This window comes from Peromyscus californicus, unplaced genomic scaffold (genome assembly GCF_007827085.1).
Source record: "Peromyscus californicus insignis strain IS unplaced genomic scaffold, ASM782708v3 Scaffold_18__1_contigs__length_77618521, whole genome shotgun sequence".
Lineage (NCBI taxonomy): Eukaryota > Metazoa > Chordata > Mammalia > Rodentia > Cricetidae > Peromyscus > Peromyscus californicus.
In genome coordinates, this window is record NW_026294480.1 from 60,789,859 (window position 1) to 60,808,589 (window position 18,731).

General features: G+C 44.9%; 1 long non-coding RNA gene across 2 annotated transcripts; it reads right to left on the reverse strand.

The window, feature by feature from the left end:
• Positions 1-9,799: 9,799 nt before the first annotated feature.
• LOC128113702 (uncharacterized) lies at positions 9,800-18,454 on the reverse strand. Of its 2 annotated transcripts, none has more exons than XR_008219597.1 (4): positions 15,075-18,454; positions 13,799-13,884; positions 10,750-13,072; positions 9,800-10,463 (listed from the first exon to the last, which is right to left on the reverse strand). It is a non-coding gene; the product is annotated as an uncharacterized LOC128113702 (long non-coding RNA). The 2 variants fall into 2 exon arrangements; XR_008219596.1 differs by having other exon boundaries at positions 13,799-13,920.
• Positions 18,455-18,731: the final 277 nt, after the last annotated feature.

Genomic DNA, 18,731 nt, shown 5'->3' on the forward strand with positions numbered 1-18,731 from the left:
ACATGTATAAGAATAATCACAGGAAACAACCAGTATCAATAAGATAATGTGATAAAATTATGGGCTGGAACAGAGTGGACTATTATACAGCACGAAAAAGGAGATGGCAAGCTGATAGTTGATCAGAGTGGCTGGCCCTCAGAAGAGAAAAAAAAGTGTCAGGCAAAAAAAGAAAATCAAAGAACACACACTAAATTATTCGGTTTTTGTGATGCTTAAACAAGTGTACAAGGTCGAGGGCTGCAACTCAGTAGCAGAGTACTTAACAGGGGCAAGGCCTGGTTTTGAACCCCAACCCCATAAAAAGCAAACGCAAGACCATGTATTTTAGAGATATGCATGTGTCTGAAGCAGAGGGGCATGTGCTCTGGGCAGGATGGAGGGAACTGGCCACAGAGGGCTCTGTGGGGATGGGGGTGTGATTAGGAGGGGGGGTCATGAGGCCTCTAGCTGTTTCCTTCATGTCTTCTACATAATCCATAAAGCTGCTCTTGTTTGGAGTGCTATTTCACTACCTTGTTCTGCTGACAAAAGCAGGCACAGGGAAGTTTCTTCCGGTCTTTAGCCTCTGGAAACCAGAAGGAAACTTTCAATGATGCTTCAGATTCTCGTGCCCACTGCCCAGGCCAGACACAGCATTTTCGGTGAGTTTAGACTAAACATTTGCTTTGATTGGCTCCTTGCAGTCTTTGGGCCTATCTGTTGCTTCAGCCTTGTACTTGTGTGTGTGTGTGTGTGTGTGTGTGTGTGTGTGTGTGTGTGGTGCTGGGTTGTGCATGTGTGTGTACGTACACACACACACACACACACACACACACACACACACACACACACACACACACACACACACCTAGAGGCTAGAGGACATCCTGGACAATGTTACTCAGAAGCCAGAGCCACTCATGCTTATTTGAGGCAGGATCTTTCATTGCCCCGGACCTCGTCAATTCATCTTCTATTGGCCTGGACCTTGTCAATTAGGCTAGGCTGGTCAGCGAACCCCAAGGATCCTCCTGCCTCTGCTTCCTCAGACTGCAAGTGGGTGCCACTATGCCACACCACACCCAGGTTTGTGATATGGGCTCTAGAGACTGAACTCAATTCTTGGTGCCTTTTGAGGCAAGCACTACACCAATTGAGTCACCTCTCAAGCTGCAGACTAGTAAGAGGCTTCAGACACATTCTACTGGGCCTGGGGATGTAGCTCATTTGGTACAGTGCTTGCCTGACAGACCTGAAGCCCCAGGTTTCACCCCAGAACCATAAAAACGGAAGATGGTGGTACATGCCCATCATCCCAGAGCTTGGGAGGTGGAGGCAGGAGGATAAGAGGTTCAAGGTCATTCTTGGATACAGAGCGAGCTTGAGGCCAGCCTGGCCTACATGAGACCAATTTCAAGGTTCCTTAGGTAGGCCTATTGGAAGGGGTACCCCAATTGCCACACCGGTGACTTCTCCCAGCAAGAGGAAGCCAGATTCAGCCATCACCCCAATTCCCTACACAGCAGTTGGTGTTGCTTTTCCAGAGGACAGGAGACAGAAATGAGGCACACAGATTAGGGGCAGGGACCGCAATTTATGTCCTCGTCTATAAGCTGAAAATGTCCTGGTTCTGCCCTGACTGGAGGCTGAAATGCCAGAAGTGTTCAGGAACTCTGACCCTGGTTCCTAAACGATTTTAGAGTCACCTCTTCAGAGGAGGGGAATGTTACAGGAGCACTGGAGAGAAGATGCTGCCTCCTGGCCAAAAGAATGGACTCTATATGGGTGGAGGCATGCCATTCTGCCATCCCATAATTGAGTTAATCCAGTTGGGCCAGCCAGTCACCTGGCAAAAGGACCACTTCTCTTTGGGCAGGCAGCTTTACCTTAAGCCGCACTAAAGAGATAGGAGGAATGCTTAGCTCTTTAATGACATACTGTACTTTCCCAGAATTCCTGCACCCAGCACATCCCCACAAGCCTCCTTGAGGACTCAGGAAGGCATAACTTGGCATTTTTCTTGTCGTCTGTCTCCCCATGCTCCGGATGCTTGGGTTTTTTGTTTGTTTGTTTGTTTTTTCACTCGTTCTCAAAGCTCCCCTTCCCACGATAGAGTTGTCCACCATCTGGCTGACTTCCACGTCTAACTAGACGACACAGCCCTTTCTCCCGCCTCTTAAGCCCCTACCTATGAATCCTGTAGTAAATTCTCTAAAACTCAAAACAAAAATTAAATGTTCTTTTGTGGAGAATAATGATACCAAGTTCTGTTGACTTGGGTCTGACCTTTATTCTCTAGAGTTCGGTCTCTGAGAACTCACCTCCCTCCCACATTCTGAGTGATGAGAGACCATCCCTGAATTGATGGCTGAGTTCTGTCCTGTACTCATGGGTCCGAGAAGCCGAGGCTGGACTCTGAGCCTGCCCACTTTCTCCCAGGGCATCTGCTTTCTCTGTCACCTCTGTCTTCAGTGAACGTTAAGAGAGAGCCTGGAAAATGCTGACTGCATTGACACTGTTGAGTCTTACATGTAGAACAAGATTCAGGGAGCTGCCCTTTTGCGAGCACACAGCAGATTGCAGGGCTCTGAGCAGCGATTCAATACAAGTCAGGTGTCGCTCCTGATCCGTTATACACTGGGTTATGATTTACAGAGTGCCATGCCTTATGCAAGAGATTTCATCTGTCATGATGAGCTAAGAAGTCCACAGAATGACCACCATGTTTCTGTGTACAGCTCTGTCCATCTCACCGATGTCCTCCCCAGCCACAGTTAAAATGAGCATTCTTGTCCTTCATGGCCTCAGTGGGGATGAGGGTACAGATGGGAGACCAAAGGCCCCAGGCACCCAATAGCTAAGAGGCTACCATGTACTAGTGCAGGTCTGGGAAGCATTCATAGCTTTAGCATAGGTGTAAAGAATTCTCATAGTTTACCGTCAGCCATGTAATGTGTAAAATAGATTCGTTTGTGCAAAAACTTAGTACAAACTTCAAACGTCCCCTGTTTTTTACTTGTTAATGTTAAGAGATATAATTGTTACATAGCAAACTGCACTTATTCCTTTCAGCTGTGGCGGCCATCATCCAGTCACTCATCAAAATGATAAACACAAAGGGAGAGAGCAGGGGCGCACATGGTCTGTTCCCTGGGCCTTGTAGGAAACATGGAGTTGTTCCTTTGGCCGTGTACAGCTACAGCAAGGGTGCTATTGTAGACACCAAGGGAACGGACACTGTTCAAAAAGGGATGCCCAGTAAGTGTTACCATGGCAAAACTGGAAGTGTCTACATCACTCATGCTGTGGGCATCACTGTAAACAAGCAAGTCACGGGCAAGATTCTTACCAAGAGAATTCATGTGTGGATTGAGCGGATTGAGCACTGTTTAAGAGCTGAGATGGCTTCCTGAAAAAGGTGAAGAAAAACAGTAAAAAAAAAAAAAAAGAAAAGAAAGAGAAAAAGAAAAAAAGAAAGGACCCCAAAGAGAAAGTCCCCTGAGTTCAACTAAGTGCCAGGTTTCTCTACCCACAAAGTACACTTTGTAAGGACCAATGGAAGAAAGTCTGAGCTGCTGGTGCCTACTCCCTATGAATGCGTGGCTTACTGTATGAAAAGAAATAAAGAACCTAGACAGTAAAGTGTTTTTCTTAAAAAAAAATAAAAACTAAAAAGAATAAAATAAAATAAAACTAAAACTTTTTATTTTTTTTGGTTTTTCGAGACAGGGTTTCTCTGTGTAGCTTTGTGCCTTTCCTGGAACTCACTTGGTAGCCCAGGCTGGCCTCGAACTCACAGAGATCCGCCTGGCTCTGCCTCCCGAGTGCTGGGATTAAAGGCGTGCGCCACCACCGCCCGGCTCGAGGCTTTACCTTTTTGTAGGAGGGAATGGGGGGTGGGTTGGGAGAGGGAGGCTGGAGGGGCAGGAGGAGGGAAGAGGGAGATCTTTGGTATATAAAATGAATAAAAAATTTTTCTTAATTAAAAAAAAGAAAAAAAAATACAGTTGCTACAAACAGTCATGTAGAGGTCTGTGTACAATAAATGCTTTTATTTCCCCTGGGTAAATTCCTAGGATTAGAATGTCTGGATCGTGAGGTCATTTGTATCTACACTTTTTTTTTTTTTTTTTTTTAAAGATTTTATTTATTTATTATGTATACAGTGTTCTGTCTGCACATATCCCTGCAGGCCAGAAGAGGGCACCAGATCTCATTACAGATGGTTGTGAGCCACCATGTGGTTGCTGGGAATTGAACTCAGGACCTTTGGAAGTGCAAGCAGTGTTCTTAACCTCTGAGCCATCTCTCCAGCCCTGTATCTACACTTTTAAGAGAAGTGCTGGCTTGTCAGAGAAGTTCAACCATTGGAGCTTCATGACCTGGCGACAATCTGTCTTTCCAGCTCTTTCATCCGGGTCGCTCTGATGGACTCGTGGTAGCATCTCTCTGTAGTTTCAGTTCACAGCTCCCAGACAAAGATGACCTTTTCCCCCCACATGCTTTCCCTAGTTGTATTTGTGTGAAGTTCCCTTTTCCTCCCTTAATATTGGCCGCCCAACCTGGGCCCTGCTCCCTGGATCTTCACAGTGTTGTCGTTTAATGAACGAAAGTTTTTATTTTATTTTAATGAAACTAGTTTACCAACTTTGTCTTTCACAGTCCCCACTTAATAATTCAAAATTACCAAGATTTTTCTCCCAGAGCTGTACAACTTTATGTGGTGGTTGTGATGGCTATTCTTGGTTGTGAACTTGTCTACCTCTGGAATTAACTAAAAACTCCCAAATGGAGGGGCACAACTATGATGGAATTTTGCCTGATTTGAAGTGGGACGATCTACCTCTAATCTGGGGCACACCTTCTGTTGGACGCCTATATAAGGACAAGGAGGAAGGAAGCTTCACCCTTTGCCTGCTTGCTCTTCCCTCCACAGCAAGTCCATTCCTTCACTGGCATCAGAGTCAACTTCCTCAGGATTCCAGTGTATACTGAAGACCCGTTGAGACGTCCAGCCTTGTGGATTCAACAACTACTGGATTCTTAATACTTCTGTTAATAGGCAGCCACTGTTAGAACAGCTGGACCACAGCCCGCAAATCATTCTCATAGCCCCCTCATAACGTGAGGGCAGTGGGGAGAGAATCAGAGAGACAGAGACAGAGGACAGAAAGAAAGAGAGAGGTTCATTCTATAAGTTCTGTTACTCTAGAGAAGCCTTATTAATACAGTAGTATGGATGAAAATGGCCCTCATAGGTTCATATATTCGAAAGTTTTGTTTCTAGTTAGTGGAACTGTTTGGGAAGAATTAGGAGATGTGACCTGTTGGAGGAGGTGTGCCACTGGAAGTGGGATTTTGAAAGTTTAAAAGCCCATGCCAGTCCCAGTCTCTCTCTTTCTGCCTGCTGCCTGCAGATCAGGATGCAGCCCTCATCTACTGCTCCAGCACCAAGCCTGTCTGCTTGCTGTCTGCTTCCTACCATGATAGTCATGGGCTCATCCTCTGAAATCACAAGCAAGCTCCGAACTAAAATGCTTTCTTTTATAAGTTGCGTTGGTCATGATATCTCTTCACAGCAACAGAACAGTAATCAAGACAGAAGTTGGTACCAAGGCCTGGGGTATAGCTGTGACAGGCCTGACCATGCTGTTTGTTGAAGAAACATGGAAGACTGTTACTTTGGATTAAAAAAGTAGTTGATCACTTCAAGCAGGATTAATGGGCCATCTTAGTAGGAGACTGGAAGACAGTAGTTCTGAGAGCAATGTGGAGATCCAGCCTAAGAGATTTTAGAGGGTAATAACACTAGAGACCATTCTTGAGATATTTTGACTTCTTTCTGCCCTTGCCCTAAAAGATCTGCCAGAGGCTGAAGTTTTGGACTAATTTGTTAGCAGAGAAATTTCAAGACAACCTGGTATTGACTATGTCACCTGGTTATAGAGCAAGTGGGGCAAAGAGAAATACAAAATGTACAGTTTGAGGAGAAAAAGAGCACCAACAAGTTTAATGTGGGAGCCAACACTGGTGCTTAAGGAGATGAGAAGTTTAAAGAAAGGCCTGGTCCTGAATGGAATAAAGGGAGTGGTATCCTCAGGCAAGACCCCACCCAGCTAATCTTGCAACCCCATGAAGGGAATAAGCCTGAGCGATTTTCTCTGCTTAAAAAGCATCAAGTCAAAGCTTATGCAAATGTAAGTCACAGAGTGGGCCAGGTTTCAGCCTGAGCAGGCAGCAAAGCTTGGCAGCTTCAGCCATGTGGTTCTGGTTTTATCGAGAAGGATGCAGAAGTAAAAGGGTTGTGGAAACTTTTGTGACTGGGAATCCCTGTATGGAGGCCCAGAGAGGCCGTTGCCTGAAGCTGTGAAGCTGAAGCCTGGATTACTTTGGAGACCACAAGATGTTGAAGGTGCGAGAGTCTTGGGATACCAGCCAAAGGGAGCTGCAGACAGGGAGTGGAAACTGCCCAAGAGAGAGAAGTGTGTTGCAGTCAGGAAAGCTGGAAAGAGCAGGAGATATGAGAATTCATCTAATAAACCCTCTACTATCAGACATGCACACGCAGAATTTGGAGTTTGCCCTGCTGGGTTTCATTCTTGCCTTGGCCCACTACACTACTTTTTTTTTCCCCCCCTTTTGGAATGATAAAGTAAATTCTGTGCCATTCTATGTTGGGAGTATGTGATCTGTTTTTTGATTTTGCTTTTACATGGGGTTACAGCCAAGAGATTGCTGAGTCTCAGAAGAAAGTTTGGACTTTGAAGTAGTCTTCAGAAGGTGAAAGACTATGGGATGTTTGAAATTGGGCTGAATGCATTTTACATTACCATATGGCTACAAGCCGATGGGGGCCAGAGAATGGAATGTGGTGGTTTGAATGAGAATGGTCCCTATAGGCTCAGATGTTGGAGTGCTTGGTCCCCAGATGATGGAACTGTTTGAGGAGGTGTGTCACTGAAGGTGGGCTTTTGAACTTTCAAAAAGTTCAAAAAAGATTGCCAGGCCCAGTCTCTCTCTCTGCCCACTGTCTGCAGATCAGGATGGAAGCCCTCAGCTGCTGCCCCAGCACCATGCCTGCCTGCCTGCTGTGAGGCTCCCTGTTGTAATGGTGCTACTCACCCTCTGAAACCATAAGCAAGCCAGCAATTAAGCGCTTTCTTTTAAAAGTTGCCTTGGTCATGGTGTCTCGTCTTAGCAATAGTAACTCTAACTTGGGTTGACCTGATTTGTTTGCTTGCTTGCTTTTGTTTTTGTTTGTTTGCACAGAACTGTCTAGTTGTTTTGGCATTGTTCACTGAGAAATCACCTGCCTGTGCTGGAGCGCCTTAGCATCTTTATCAAAAGTCAGTTGACCAAGAGTGTGTATTCCCCATTCTGTTCTACCAATCGATATCTACCATTACACCAGTACCTCATTATCATAGTTACTTTTTTTTTTTTAAAGATTTATTTATTTATTATGTATACAGTGTTCTGTCTGCATGTATGCCTGCAGGCCAGAAGAGGGCGCCAGATCTTGTTACAGATGGTTGTGAGCCATCATGTGGTTGCCGGGAATTGAACTTAGGACCTCTGGAAGAGCAGCCAGTGCTCTTAACCACTGAGCCATCTCTCCAGTCCCATAGTTACTTTTTACTTCATATATGTTTTTACATCATTACCTTTTAATATTTTCAAATCAGTTGGTCTAATTACCTTTGATATGATAATGACCAAACTCTTAAGAATTTTTGCAAACATAGTAAAAATCCTTCTAGCATAGCTGTGTCTCTACAGATAAAAAAGTCTTTGTGTGTTCTTTGTCTGTGTCCTGAAATGTGATAAAACCTATTACAGTGGCTCTTCATCCCACTGCTTCTATTCCTGTGATTGATTTCCTTGGGTGTTGATTTTACACACACACACACACACACACACACACACACACACACTCTATCTATCTATCTATCTATCTATCTAATAGATAAAAATCATTTACATATGCAAATATAAATGCCCAGTGCTTGACACAAAATAGGTACCATAGAGTAGGTGGGGTAGAGAGTCCTCCTTATCATTGTTCTCATCATGAAGGCAAACACACTTTGCTTCCATTGTGCACCCAACATATGCACACCATTCCCTCTAGCTTTGCCCCACTTACTGACCCAGCTGAACTCCCTCCATCAGTTTGTGATGATGCCTGGGTTCCAGATTGGGAATTGCAGTAGACACACTGAAGCGGCTCCTTGTGGTTTGAATTTGCATTTCCCTGTTGATTCATGGTGTTGATCGGAAGAGCACTGTGTGCTTCCTGAGACTTGATAGAAAACTCTGCTGTTATTGCCATCTGAGTACAATTTAAATGCTTTCTTCCTAGATTCATAACAGAACCTTCTCACACTGATCCTTTTTCAAGGATCTTGCAGTCACCTATCCATGAGACCATTCTGTGTTTTTTCCTGATCAAATTAGCATGTTATTACCCAAATAGATTTCTGAAAGCAAGATTTCATGGAGTGCTTTCTCCCCTGGATTTAATTTTCTCCTTCTTCTCTTCCTCCTCCTCCTCCTCCTCTTCCTCCTCCTCCTTCTCCTCCTCCTCCTCCTCCTCCTCCACAGTTTAAATAAGAGTTGTCCTGCAACAATCCTGAGAGAGACCCTGCTGTGGTTTCTTCTCCACTGAGAGATTAATATGTTCCCATCATTGGGGTTCTGCCGTATATCAGTATTCTGTGCAGGACAAAGCTTGACAATCTCTGACACACAGTTCCCAAAAGTAAAGTTTTAAGAAATGGTGTGCATGTGCGTGTGTGTGTGTGTATGTGTGTGTGTGTGTGTGTGTGTGTGTGTGTGTGTGTGTGTGTGTTCATGTCAAAGACTTGGGAAAGGACAAATAATGAGCTTTAACCACCAGGGTTCTGTCTCTACCCCCTTGCTTGATGAAACCAGTCAATTTTGTGTTCAGATTCAGCAAAACTCCACTCTGAGCAGTGTTAATGACTTTCAGTGGGGGAAAGCACCCGAGAGTTCTCTTACAGCATTTGGAAGGGAAGGAGGGGAGGGGAGGCTGACAGGCAACACTGTTAAATGTTAAATCAAAAGCTGAAAAGTCATTGAATGCAAAATAATTCAAATTCTGAGTGAGAGAGTTCAGGGTGGGGGGGGGACTGCTCAGTACGGAGGGGGAAAGATGTCAAACCAGCAGTAACTGAGGGAAAAGTCAACTGAAGGGTGGATAGCTTCCGTCTCAGGAGCGAAGGGCTAAATCAGGGTGAGGAGAATGATGAGCCCTTGAGAAGATAGATGGGGAAATCAGGAGAAACTGCTGGCTGAGCAAGAAGTGCAGGCCAGAGGCTGAGGGGCCCCACCCTGGGCGGACGAGGATCTGAGAGCAGAGTGAAAAACTGCCAAGAGTGGAAATATGAATTAACGAGGGTGACCTTACAGAAATAGAAAGTCATGGCCTTTCTGTAAAATCTAGAGAGAAAAGATGAGGCTATTAACTAGCTAGGAATCAAAGGCATCGCAGGTTGGGGTTCTAAGAGTTCCTGAGAGATCACACAGCATCCAACCCTTGCATTTTCCTGCTGGGCCAACAGCCAGAAGGAATGAGCCATCTGCCCAAGCCGGTCCACACGGTATAATATGCTTGCATGTTTTAAAAGAGAAACAATTTTCCTAATCTTTAGAGCAACTGCAGACTTGTAGAAGACTCAGAGTTTTGTTACTGTTTTTGTTGTTGCTGCTGTTTTTTCTTTTTTCTTTTCTTTTCTTTCTTTCTTTCTTTTTTTTTTTTTTAATATAGTCTCATGTAGCCCATGCTGGCCTCAAACTTGGTGTGTAACGAAGGATGACCTTGAATTTCTGATCTTCCTGCCTCCATATCCCCAGTTTTGGGCCAGCGGTTGTTTGCTACCACACTTGGTTTAGGTAATGCTGGGTGTAGTTGGTTGTTTTTTCACTCTTTGCTCTTTTACTCTTTTGGGGGCCCACCACCCAGTTCCCAAATAAATCAGCCAGAATGCCTGGCCTTAGCTTGGCTTGTTTCTAGCCAGCTTTTCGTAACTTAAATGATCGTGCCTACCTTTTGCCTCCTGGCTTTTACCTTTCTCTATTTCTGTATGCTTTTCTTTCCTTCTTATTCCATGTCTGACTGTGTGGCTAGGTGGCTGACCTCTTTTTTTCTTGCTTCTTGATCTCTCTTGCTCCTTTCTCCTCTGCTTGCCAGCCCTGCCTACCCTTTCTCCTGCCTTGCTATTGGCTGTTCAGCTCTTTATTAGACCAATCAGATGTTTTAGACAGGCAAAGTAACACAGCTTTACAGAGTTAAAAAAATGCAACATAAAGGAATACAACACACCTTTACATTATTAAACAAATATCCCAGAGCATAAAAAAAGGTAACACATTTTAAAATAATATTCCACAACAGCGGGGGCTTTGTGCCTGGCAGGCAAACACTATCCCAACTGAGGTACATCCCCAGTCCACGCTACCTTTTTTTTTTTTAATGCAAGTTGTTTTTGTTTTGTGTTTTTACTTTCTTTTTTTATGCAATTTGTTTTTGTTTTGTGTTTTTACTTTTTTTTTTTTAAGATTTATTTATCTATTATGTGTACAGTATTCTGCCTGCACATATTCCTGCAGGCCAGAAGAGGGCACCAGATCTCATTACAGATGGTTTTCAGCCACCATGTGGTTGCTGGGAATTGAACTCAGGACCTTTAGAAGAACAAACAGTGCTCTTAACCTCTGAGCCATCTCTCCAGCCCCCCACGCTACCTTTTAAAATGTCTTAGTTGCATGTAACTCTCAGTTCCTTCACATCCCTCTTTGAAAAGCAGCAAGTTCGTTAACTTCCCTGAGAACTGAAGTTTATTTTGTGAGATTAATTTAAATGCTGTTTTAAAATTCTTTAAAATAAATATCATCCACATATTTGGTGCTACATCGAAAGTTCCATATACCTTGATTAAAAAAAAAAAGAAAATGAACAGGCACACTATTTGAACAATGTCGTGGCATACAAGTTCAATATTGTGTACCAGAGGCAGCGAGGATAAGACCAAGAAAGAGCTCGTGGCTTCTGACCCCCTCCCCAGCCTGGGCCTCTCTGGAGCTGGAAGAAGAGTGGACTCTTCCTGTCTTCTTCCAGCCCACCTTCTGCATTACCCTTCATCATCTTTCTCTCTTTTGTTTTTCCTGTTAGTTTCTGGGTTTTTTTTTGTTGTTGTTGTTTGTTCTTGTTTTTGTTTGTTTGGTTTTTCTTTGAGGTGGCATCTCTCAAGCCCAGGCAGGTCCAGAACTCACTATGTAGCCGAGGCTAGCCTTAAACTCCTGATCCTCCTGCCTCTACCTCCCAAGTGCTGGGATTACAGGCATGCACCACCACACAGACCACAGCTACCTTTCTTGAATGCCTATCTGGTCATAGCTCTCTCTTCCTAACCACAGTCCACGTCCGACACTACTTTCCACCCAGATCCTCTCCTGTGCTCTCACTCTCCACTTAAGTTCTGCTCCTCATCTTTTATTCCTGGCCTATCGGGCCAGTTTACTATCCCTCTGAGCTGTGAGTGCTTCTGTCCCTCCTTCCCTCCTTCCCTACCCAGAGATGAATCTGTCCCATCTGATGGAACAAGTGAAGACTTCACTGTTTTCAGATAAGTCTTCCTTAGGTTCAGTGGTGCCTAGGGACTCCTCTGATGCTGAGCTACTGAATCAGTATCTCCAGGGTGAGGCCAAATCACTCTGCTTTCTAAAGAGATTCGTCCAAGGCTCAGAGGAGCCATACTCTGTCAAAATTAACACTCCGCCGATAGCATCTCACTCCTTCATGACATTTATTTGAATACCTGTAATGTCTTGTTGCATCGATCCGTGTACACATGTGTTAGTGGTTTTCAAACCTCAACAGTGCTTACAAGATTCATCTAAGAAATCTCTTCAGAAAGCAGAGTGCCTTGGCCTCACCCCCAAAGACACCAATTCAATAGCCGCGTGTCAGAGGGGTCCCCAGGCTCCGCTGAGCTTAAGGAGCGCTTATCCGAAAGCAGGGAAGTCTTCGCTTGTTCCAGGCACCCATTTGCCAACGGTGGAGAGCGAGCTGGTCGGTTCTACCCACTTCTCCTCAACCACTGACTCCCCAGCGTATCAACTCCAGAGATCCCAACACCTCCTCTCTCCCTTCCCACTCTCTTGGAGGTAGAATATGCAAAACTCATTTATATTCCCGCAAGTAGGTGAGAATACATTCTGGGCCATCACCATTCAATAATGGAAGCTTTGTGCCAAGTAGTGACAGGTGAGAGGAATGATTTCATTTTTTCACTCTGACAATTGGGTGAAGCAGATATCTGGCAGTTCTGCAAAGGTTTTATGCCCACATAGTTACCCAAGGGATCTGCTTAGCAACCAAGAGTCGCTGCAAGGAGGAGACGAAGCAGATGCTTCTCCCAGCAGCATCTCGGGACTGAGCTGCTGAGGAGCAGGGCTGCAAGAGGGGCAGTCCTGCTTGGGTTACTGCTTGTTCATCAGTTCCCCAAAAGTCCAATCCTGCATGCCCGGGTCATTTCCCATCCCCAGAGCCCACGAAGAGCTTGCCATACAAGGAGCGTATCCCCTCACTGACACTGATTGTGTTTTATTACATTTCTTCTTTGTGTAACCGTTATGTTCAACTATGAAAGTCAACCAATTTGTTGAAGTTTTGAAGGGGTCCAATAAATAGCACTTGTCTTCTGTGGTTTATTTACTGTTCCCGGTAAGACTGATACCATAGAACCGCACTTAGGACTGCAAGTTGGCTCCCAAACTCTGAGCTCCAGAGCCGAACTTAACCTCTGGTCTGTGGGTCTCACATCCTTCCTGCTTCCAATCTTCGGAGCTGGAGTGAGCTCGGGTACTTTGAAGGAGTAGCTTCTGGCTGGTAGGGTGAGTCGGTAGAGAACGGGGAAGAACAGGGGCTAGAAACTTCCAGGTTCTTTTAAACCAGTCTAGAAACTCTTTCAGCAACCCTGGGTAGAGTGAGGTGGGGACCATGAGGAACCTCGGTACGATCAGGATCCAGGCACTCCCCAGCCCAGTCAGATCTTCTAATGAAGATCTGGAAAACGCGAAAGAGCCAAAGAACAATGGAAAAGTGACAAGGAATCCGAGAGCTGTTACTTCTCTTCTAAGACAGCCATTTCTTACCTTTCAGTGTTTCTTGAGATGGAATTTTACATTTCATTTTATAATTAACGCGCTATTATTTCTTCATAAACATTTTGATGTTAAGCCTCTGGTTCTTTCAATTTTGTAGCTCAGAAACTGAGAAGCATGATTGGTTTAGATTTTTAATTTATCTGTTGTATTAGAGCATCTTTCTGTGTTGATAGAGAAAACCCGATGCTGGGTGACTATGGGACAGTCCATCTTCTGCGGGTACAAGAGTGAACTCAATAAACCCTGCCTCCTGGTACTTCCTTTGGCCTTTTCTGCTGTTTTAGCCTATATTACAGATAATGTTGTGATGAACTTCCTTGTCCCTCATTTGCCCCCAATAGTTTTTCCCTTTAAAACTTAGTCTTTGAGCCAATGAGATGGCTCAGGGGGGGTAAAGGTGCTTACTCCCCCGAGAGAGCCACTCCACAAAGCTGTCCTCTGATCTCCACACTCACACCATGGTGCAGGTGCTTACACTCACACATCTCACACACACACACACACACACACACACACACACACACACACACACACACACTACTACTGCTACTACTAATAATAATAATAATAATTTTAGAAATTAAAAATAAAGTAAAAAATTGATCTTTTAATTTAGAACACTTACTTTTCCAAAGCTCTTGGGTTCACATGACCAACTTGCTCCACTGAAGTTAACCCCCCAAGGATCTGGAGAGCAGATGCCTCAGGGCTCTAAAAACGTGAGGCATTAGACACTGTAAGACACATCTGTTGTGGGAGGAACGGGTAAGTCAGTGTTGTATGAAAGATGAAATTTCCTAGCTGTTGAGAGATGTGTATGGCCCCAGTTCTCTGGATCCCACCTCCTTCCAACCCATTTTCTGGCCTCTTATTAGAGGATGAAGACTTCCTCGAGGAGCCCCATGACCTGCTCCTCAGAACCACAGGCAGATGCAGGCTTGGATTGTGACACATGCAAACCTATTATATTTACCAGGGAAAAAGAGAATGTTCTCAGCTCTTGGCTCTACCAAAGAATAACATGCCCTAGTAAAATTAGTCTTGTGGACATTGCTTATCAGGGTGGTTCCTGCCTAGGATAACAAGAAGATTCCAGAGGCTAAATATGTTCAAAGCTTTGGTTCTTTGCTGGAGTACAGATTATCTGGAGACTCAGATATCTGGGGGATTTAGGCAAAGGTTTTAGATTGGATTTTGGTTCATCTTTTCCCAGTAAGATGGTCAAAAGACTTCTTGGGGTAAGCTCTTTCAAGCTATACCAGCTTATGTTTAAATATTTCTAAAATTGAGGGGCACATAAGATTTCTGAACCAGGCTGCACTAGGAGAAAGCTCTATGTGAGAGAGCCAAAGAATTCTCCAGGCTCACCACCATGGATAATGGGTTTGGGGTGAGACTAGGGTAGTCTGAACATACAGTCTCTTGGCAAGGAAAGGTCCAAGAAGACATCTTTTTTTTTTCCAAATAGGGTGGGGCTTCAGAGTGCTGAGCTATGTATTAGTGGGATGTATGCCCCTGGAGAAAGACAGCCTGCCCTGGGGCTTCTTCCAAAGGAATTTTAGAGTTGAATTGTCTAGAAATGGCACCTCATCCACCCAGTAAGGTTCTGAGAGTTGGTTCAGGTGTCCTCCAAACCCCTTTCTCCCCTGGGGGTCATGGCATTCTCCCCAAGAAGAACAAGCACATTTCAGAAAAGGAGATTCAGACACAATCCCAGGCCTTAAAGACCCTCTGTGCTTCAGAGACATGGAAAGAAGGCCTGGAGGTTGTTTTCTTGAATTCTCTGCAGGGTGAGATCTACTGCTTTGGAACAGTCCCAGGCTCTCTCCAGCTCTCTCAGGCTGAGGGAGGGGGGTTGGGGGGTAAGGGGGTGGGGGAAGCCTTCTCCAGACAACCCTTACCTGAGATGGCTTCTCCAGGAGAGGACCAAAGGTGTCCGCAGGGGCAGCTGGAGAGAAGGGGACCTCTAGTCCGGCTGGGGTTGAGCCTTCTCATATTGGGGCTTCCGGAATCATTCTCTCCACCCCCATTGGAAAGACAAAGAGATCTAAGGTGAACTGGATGGTAATTCAGAGAATTTTAGTCCAACACTGAAAGAAGCTGCAAAGGTTAAGATGGGCAAAGCAAACAAACCACCAAAAACTTCATTTAACATTTCAGTATAAAGGTAAAATAATTCAAATACACGAGGCTGAAAAATGGGAGAAATTAAAGACTTCAAATTGAAAAACTGAAACATCAGACATTTTGTGCATAGGAAGTTAACAGAAAAGTTAGAATTCTAATTAAAGAGTGCTCAGAGTATACTTTAAAAAAAAAAAAAACAAGATACGACTAGAAGAGATTTAAAATAACATAAATGGAAGAACTCCAGCAGAGACTGAAACCTAAAAATTTATGCTACACATGATTGAAATAAAAGCCAAGATCTGTGAGGTAGGTCCTAAAAAGTGTCAGTCGTGCTAACAACAGCAGGGGACTCACACATGTGAGTGTGTCCTGAGATAATGCACTTGCGCAGAGAAACAGTTCATTTTGGTTCACCGTTCAGAGGTTCAAATCCGTGATTAAGGTCCCATTGCTTTGTGGAGGGAGCAAGGCACAACAGGAGTGAGCAAACCACTAACCAGGAAGTGAGAGAGAGAGAGGAAGTGTCTGCCATCCCATGATCTATCCCCTGCCGTCCAGGGCACACTCCCAGTGACCTAAAGACCTCTCATGATGCCTCACTGTTTAAAGTTCCCATTCCTTCCCGAACAGCTAAGGAGCAAGCTGACAAGTGAGTCTTTGGGGGGCATTTGAGATCCAAACTCTAGCAACTAAATAAAAGTGTGTGTGTGTGTGTGTGTGTGTGTGTGTGTGTGTGTGTGTGTGTGTTGCGGGGGTACTAGAGAGATGGCTCAGTGGTTAAGAGCACTGGCTGCTTTTCCAGAGGACCTGGCTTCAACTGTTAGCACCCCCACGGTGGCTCATAACTGTCTGTAACTCCAGTTCCAGATGGTCAGACCCCAGAGAAGGAAGAGAAGACATGGAGGGTGAAGCAATGAGCCAATAGGGCTCGAGGGTAAGGGGTCTAGAAATGGAACCTTCCAGTAGCATCCCCTTCTCCCGTGTCTGCCACAGAACTCAAATGCCAGAGGCAAGGAAGTTCATCCCACACGGAGTCGCTAAAGCTACCCCATATGGAATTTTACATTCTTACTGTATTGGCTCAAAATTGAACAGAAGAAAGTGTAACCCAAAGAGAAGCCAGGAATAGTTCTTTGGTTTCCTTTGCCAAATTTCCTTGGGAAAAAAAAAAGTAAATGCGTGAGAATTTAAAATTAGATAATCAGCGAACAAGTATTTGCTGAGTATCCCATGTTGGGGGCCTGGCAAGCTTCCCTGGAAGCAACTAGAACAGACATCCTGGCCTGGGTTGCCACTAGACAGCCATGAAGCTGAATCAAGGCCAATACTCATTACAGGGGCCTGTTGGTTGTCATTCTGACAATGTGTTTGGGGGGCATTTGTTCCTTTGGGGCTCTCTTAGGTCCATGGTTGCTTATTTTCCCAGTGGGCATTTTACAGGAGTGTTGGGCTATCTCTCTCCCTCCTTCACTCACCATCCATCTCTGCTTCAGACAGCATGGCAGACCTGACTGTACAGTCTAAGCAACAGCAGGTAGACCACACTGCCAAGAGCCAGGATGACATTTGACATTCATGCAGACCTGGGTTTTTCTGCTTATTGCCTTGTATCTTGTCTGTTCCTGCTGCTATAACAAAATATCTTAGTCTGGGCACTGTATAAACAACAGGAATTGATGATGTAAAGCTTTGGAGGCTGGGGAATGCAAGATCAAGAGGTCAGGAAGTTCTACACCCGATAAGGGCTTGCTCTCTTGTGCTTTCTGGCTTAGTCCTCGTAGGGCAAAGAAGCCAAGTTCTCAGAAATGTCCTGATTCCTGGTGAGGGTGGGTTCTCATGACCTAATCATCCCCCAGAGATTTTATTTGCTAATACCATTACTATCTGAAGGTTAGGCTTCAACATTTCAACACAGAAACACCGATGGAACACAACATTCAGACCGTAGCTCCGAGTGACTCAGCTTCCACAAGTCTCATTAGCTTATTGGTAACAGAAAAGCTGCAGGAACAAAAACAGCCCAAGCATCACCACCTGTCTCCCACCCCAACAGACGGCCAAGCACTTTCTGTGATTTGGGGCACTGTCTGTGGCATCTCAGACCATGTCATTGAAGTCCTGTGGTCCCCTCTGTGCCCCATCTCCCTGCTTGTAAGACCTGAGTGCCACGTCACTTAGGGGCCCCATGTCAGTGACAAGTGGGAGCTGGGGAGCTGGGGAGCATGGGAGCAGTCTACACCTCATCCCTGAGCCTTCAACAGACTGGTAGAGGAGGTATCCCAGTCATCCTGCCATACACCCCCTCTCTGCTGGTCAGTGTTGGGGGATATTCGATCACATTGTGAGTCCCAAGTTTGCATTTGTGTTGATTAAATAAAATTGACCTTGAGTCAGGAGGCTGAGTTAGCAATTAGTTGACAGAAAGTAATCATAGAGCCTCAGAGGGCATCCGGGAGAGACGGAGAGACACAGGAAGTAGGAGGAAGGGGTTTGGAGTGGCCAAGCCTTTTCTGGTTTGGCAGAGTGGAAGCACAGGTCTTTCAGAGACACCAGCAAGGGGAGACAGTTAGCGATTTGCAACTCAGCCTCCCTGAGCTCGCAGGTTTTCACCCCAGTCCTTGAATTTTGAGTCTTATTTATAAATAGAATGAGGGAGATTTAGTTAAAGCTACCTTCAGTGGCAGCGACAGAGCCAGTGCCTGTGGGAACAGCGGCCTGAGTGGCCAGGCTGCCGCTAGAGAACTGGGAAGTTGCAATTGCTGGCTAAAATAGCAGTCGATTAGGGTGCAGCCACTGTGCCGAAAGGTAAAACCACAGGTCAGATGTAATCTCATTGCTGGATCTGATCTTAGTTCCAACCTTGGAATCAATCCTGCACGAAGCAGAAAACGAGCCCTGTGACCATCTGTAAGGCATCTGTCCATTCTGAGCGCCTTTCTCTTCATCATGTGACCTGCCCTTTTCATGTCAACTTACAACACTCAAGTGAGCAAATGATGACCAACCTCTCTTTAAGAGTGTAAAAGCCTCTCCCACAACAGAGCTGGAGAAAAATGGGAGCCGATTGCTTTTGTTGTCTATCAACCCAGCGGTAAATTTGTGGGAAGGCTGGATTCTCTTTTCTTAATAAAATCTCACTGGCCGATCTTAGCCTTCATCCAACAAAACATAAAAGTATCTGTAAACTATATATGTAATATATACATATATATATATATATATATATATATATATATTTTAGTTTTATCTTGTCAAGAGACTTAGTACATTAAAGATATTGGGGAAAGAGAAAGAAAACACGAGGCAGCTGCTGTAAAAGAAATTTGTAAGCATAGACTTTGTATAGGCACCTGTATTTGACAGATTGGATAAGTGGCATAATCTAGTTCAATAGTTCTTGAAGCAAAGCTACAAAGACCAATGATGAC